Source organism: Maylandia zebra, linkage group LG6 (genome assembly GCF_041146795.1).
Source record: "Maylandia zebra isolate NMK-2024a linkage group LG6, Mzebra_GT3a, whole genome shotgun sequence".
NCBI classification, from domain to species: domain Eukaryota; kingdom Metazoa; phylum Chordata; class Actinopteri; order Cichliformes; family Cichlidae; genus Maylandia; species Maylandia zebra.
Window position 1 is genome coordinate 1,358,861 of NC_135172.1, and position 5,000 is coordinate 1,363,860.

A 5,000-nucleotide genomic window follows, 5' to 3' on the forward strand; every position below is an offset into this window, starting at 1 on the left:
TCCAGGTCCATGCCCGATGTGAGTAGCAGCAGGGCCAGCGCGCCCAGGAGCACATCTTTTTCGACCGTAAAGGGAGACAGGAGGCCGACTCACTGCCTCGGCTAAATGGAGAGGGAATTTCAGAAGGGCCAGGGCACAAGCATGGACCTTTTTCAGCTGTAAGGGAGGCAAGAGCAAGGTGTGATGTAGGTCCCCGGGGCCTGCTGGAGGTCCAGGTCCATGCCTGATGTGAGTAGCAGCAGGGCCAGCGCGCCCAGGAGCACATCTTTTTCGACCGTAAAGGGAGACAGGAGGCCGACTCACTGCCTCGGCTAAATGGAGAGGGAATTTCAGCAGGGCCAGGGCACAGGCATGGACCTTTTTCAGCTGTAAGGGAGGCAAGAGCAAGGTGTGATGTAGGTCCCCGGGGCCTGCTGGAGGTCCAGGTCCATGCCCGATGTGAGTAGCAGCAGGGCCAGCGCGCCCAGGAGCACATCTTTTTCGACCGTAAAGGAGACAGGAGGCCGACTCTCTGCCTCGGCTAAATGGAGAGGGAATTTCAGAAGGGCCAGGGCACAAGCATGGACCTTTTTCAGCTGTAAGGGAGGCAAGAGCAAGGTGTGATGTAGGTCCCCGGGGCCTGCTGGAGGTCCAGGTCCATGCCCGATGTGAGTAGCAGCAGGGCCAGCGCGCCCAGGAGCACATCTTTTTCGACCGTAAAGGGAGACAGGAGGCCGACTCACTGCCTCGGCTAAATGGAGAGGGAATTTCAGAAGGGCCAGGGCACAAGCATGGACCTTTTTCAGCTGTAAGGGAGGCAAGAGCAAGGTGTGATGTAGGTCCCCGGGGCCTGCTGGAGGTCCAGGTCCATGCCTGATGTGAGTAGCAGCAGGGCCAGCGCGCCCAGGAGCACATCTTTTTCGACCGTAAAGGGAGACAGGAGGCCGACTCACTGCCTCGGCTAAATGGAGAGGGAATTTCAGCAGGGCCAGGGCACAGGCATGGACCTTTTTCAGCTGTAAGGGAGGCAAGAGCAAGGTGTGATGTAGGTCCCCGGGGCCTGCTGGAGGTCCAGGTCCATGCCCGATGTGAGTAGCAGCAGGGCCAGCGCGCCCAGGAGCACATCTTTTTCGACCGTAAAGGAGACAGGAGGCCGACTCTCTGCCTCGGCTAAATGGAGAGGGAATTTCAGAAGGGCCAGGGCACAAGCATGGACCTTTTTCAGCTGTAAGGGAGGCAAGAGCAAGGTGTGATGTAGGTCCCCGGGGCCTGCTGGAGGTCCAGGTCCATGCCCGATGTGAGTAGCAGCAGGGCCAGCGCGCCCAGGAGCACATCTTTTTCGACCGTAAAGGGAGACAGGAGGCCGACTCACTGCCTCGGCTAAATGGAGAGGGAATTTCAGAAGGGCCAGGGCACAAGCATGGACCTTTTTCAGCTGTAAGGGAGGCAAGAGCAAGGTGTGATGTAGGTCCCCGGGGCCTGCTGGAGGTCCAGGTCCATGCCCGATGTGAGTAGCAGCAGGGCCAGCGCGCCCAGGAGCACATCTTTTTCGACCGTAAAGGGAGACAGGAGGCCGACTCACTGCCTCGGCTAAATGGAGAGGGAATTTCAGCAGGGCCAGGGCACAGGCATGGACCTTTTTCAGCTGTAAGGGAGGCAAGAGCAAGGTGTGATGTAGGTCCCCGGGGCCTGCTGGAGGTCCAGGTCCATGCCCGATGTGAGTAGCAGCAGGGCCAGCGCGCCCAGGAGCACATCTTTTTCGACCGTAAAGGAGACAGGAGGCCGACTCACTGCCTCGGCTAAATGGAGAGGGAATTTCAGAAGGGCCAGGGCACAAGCATGGACCTTTTTCAGCTGCAAGGGAGGGAAGAGCAATGTGCGATGTAGGTCCCCGGGGCCTGCTGGAGGTCCCGGTCCATGCCCGATGTGAGTAGCAGCAGGGCCAGCGCGCCCAGGAGCACATCTTTTTCGACCGTAAAGGGAGACAGGAGGCCGACTCACTGCCTCGGCTAAATGGAGAGGGAATTTCAGCAGGGCCAGGGCACAGGCATGGACCTTTTTCAGCTGTAAGGGAGGCAAGAGCAAGGTGTGATGTAGGTCCCCGGGGCCTGCTGGAGGTCCAGGTCCATGCCCGATGTGAGTAGCAGCAGGGCCAGCGCGCCCAGGAGCACATCTTTTTCGACCGTAAAGGGAGACAGGAGGCCGACTCACTGCCTCGGCTAAATGGAGAGGGAATTTCAGCAGGGCCAGGGCACAGGCATGGACCTTTTTCAGCTGTAAGGGAGGCAAGAGCAAGGTGCGATGTAGGTCCCCGGGGCCTGTTGTCGTACCATAGGCACGAGTGGTGTGTGTGTGTGGCAAAGACTTTCTGCGCAGTGTCCCAGGGGCACGGGGAAAGGTTGTTGTACCATAGGCACGAGAAAAGTTGTCGTACCATAGGCACGAGAAAAGTTGTCGTACCATAGGCACGAGTGGTGTGTGTGTGTGGCAAAGTGCTACTGAGCGGTGTACCAGGGGCAGGGCGAAAAGTTGTTGTACCATAGGCACGAGAAAAGTTGTTGTACCATAGGCACGAGAAAAGCTGTCATACCAGGGGCACGGAGGAAAGTTGTTGTACCATAGGCACGAGAAAAGTTGTCGTACCATAGGCACGAGGAGAGTTTGTGTGGCAAAGTGCTACTGAGCGGTGTACCAGGGGCACGGCGAAAAGTTGTTGTACCATAGGCACGAGAAAAGTTGTCGTACCATAGGCACGAGAAAAGTTGTCGTACCATAGGTACGAGGAGTGTGCGTGTGTGGCAAAGTGCTACTGAGCGGTGTACCAGGGGCACGGCGAAAAGTTGTTGTACCATAGGCACGAGAAAAGTTGTTGTACCATAGGCACGAGAAAAGCTGTCGTACCAGGGGCACGGAGGAAAGTTGTTGTACCATAGGCACGAGAAAAGTTGTCGTACCATAGGCACGAGGAGAGTGTGTGTGTGTGGCAAAGTGCTACTGAGCGGTGTACCAGGGGCACGGCGAAAAGTTGTTGTACCATAGGCACGAGAAAAGTTGTTGTACCATAGGCACGAGAAAAGCTGTCGTACCAGGGGCACGGAGGAAAGTTGTTGTACCATAGGCACGAGAAAAGTTGTCGTACCATAGGCACGAGGAGAGTTTGTGTGGCAAAGTGCTACTGAGCGGTGTACCAGGGGCACGGCGAAAAGTTGTTGTACCATAGGCACGAGAAAAGCTGTCGTACCAGGGGCACGGAGGAAAGTTGTTGTACCATAGGCACGAGAAAAGTTGTCGTACCATAGGCACGAGGAGAGTTTGTGTGGCAAAGTGCTAGTGAGCGGTGTACCAGGGGCACGGCAAAAAGTTGTTGTACCATAGGCACGAGAAAAATTGTTGTACCATAGGCACGAGAAAAGTTGTCGTACCATAGGCACGAGAAAAGTTGTCGTACCATAGGCACAAGCAGTGCGTGCGTGCGTGCGTGCGTGCGTGCGTGCGTGCGTGCGTGTGTGTGTGTGTGCGGCAGTTCTTCTGCGCAGTGTACCAGGGGCACATTTCAATGTGCTTTCTGGAGTACCAGGGGCACGAGGATTTTGCCAGTGGTGTTCTGCTTTGTTAGTGGGAGGGGGCTTAAGTGTGGGTCCCCGGGGCCTGCTGGAGGTCCAGGTCCATGCTAGACATGTGGCACAGGGTAACTGCAGGGGGGGGGGGGGTAATGTGGGTCCACGGGGCCTGCTGGAGGTCAAGGTCCGTGCTAGATATGTGGTACAGGGTTAACTGCAGGAGGGGGGGGGGGGGGGGGGGGGGTAATGTGGGTCCCCGGGGCCTGCTGGAAGTCAAGGTCCATGCTAGACATGTGGCACAGGGTAACTGCAGGGGGGGGGGGGGGGTAATGTGGGTCCACGGGGCCTGCTGGAGGTCAAGGTCCGTGCTAGATATGTGGTACAGGGTTAACTGCAGGAGGGGGGGGGGTAATGTGGGTTCACGGGGCCTGCTGGAGGTCAAGGTCCATGCTGGATATGCGCTGGAGCGTAACTGCAAGAAAGGAAAGCTAGTGGGGGAGTAGAGCAGGGGAGTATGTGGGTCCCCAGGGCCTGCTGGAGGTCCAGGTCCATGCTAGATATGTGGCACAGGGTAACTGCAGGGGGGGGTAATGTGGGTCCACGGGGCCTGCTGGAGGTCAAGGTCCGTGCTAGATATGTGGTACAGGGTTAACTGCAGGAGGGGGGGGGGTAATGTGGGTTCACGGGGCCTGCTGGAGGTCAAGGTCCATGCTGGATATGCGCTGGAGCGTAACTGCAAGAAAGGAAAGCTAGTGGGGGAGTAGAGCAGGGGAGTATGTGGGTCCCCAGGGCCTGCTGGAGGTCCAGGTCCATGCTAGATATGTGGCACAGGGTAACTGCAGGGGGGGGTAATGTGGGTCCACGGGGCCTGCTGGAAGTCAAGGTCCATGCTAGACATGTGGTACAGGGTAACTGCAGGGGGAAGGGGGGGGGGGGGGGGGGGGGGTAATGTGGGTCCCCGGGGCCTGCTGGAGGTCAAGGTCCGTGCTAGATATGTGGTACGGGGTAACTGCGGTGGGGGGGCGGATCTAATGGGGGACTAGATCAGGTGAGGATGTAATGGCCAGTTCGACAGCAGCACATCTTTTTCGACCGTAAGGGAGAGAGGAGGCCGACTCTCTGCCTCGGCCAAATGGAGAGAGATTTTCAGCAGGGCCAGTGCGCCAGGAGCACATCTTTTTCAACCGTGAGGGAGAGGGGAGGCCGACTCACCACCTCGGCCAGGGCCTTTTTTTCTCCCCTCTCCAGTTGAGCAGTCTAAGGGTAATGAGTAGCAAAGGTGCCCTCCGTCATTTATGGGAGACGGGTGTCTGAAGATGCGCAAGTCAGCAGACACCCTCGGCAACGCTCGGACGGCACTGGGACGGCGCGAGAGAGCGAGTTGCTGCCACAGCAGCCTCCTCTTCCGGCCCACCTGCCTGCCAGCCTTCCCTCCCACCCCGATCGACTGGCAAACGTGGC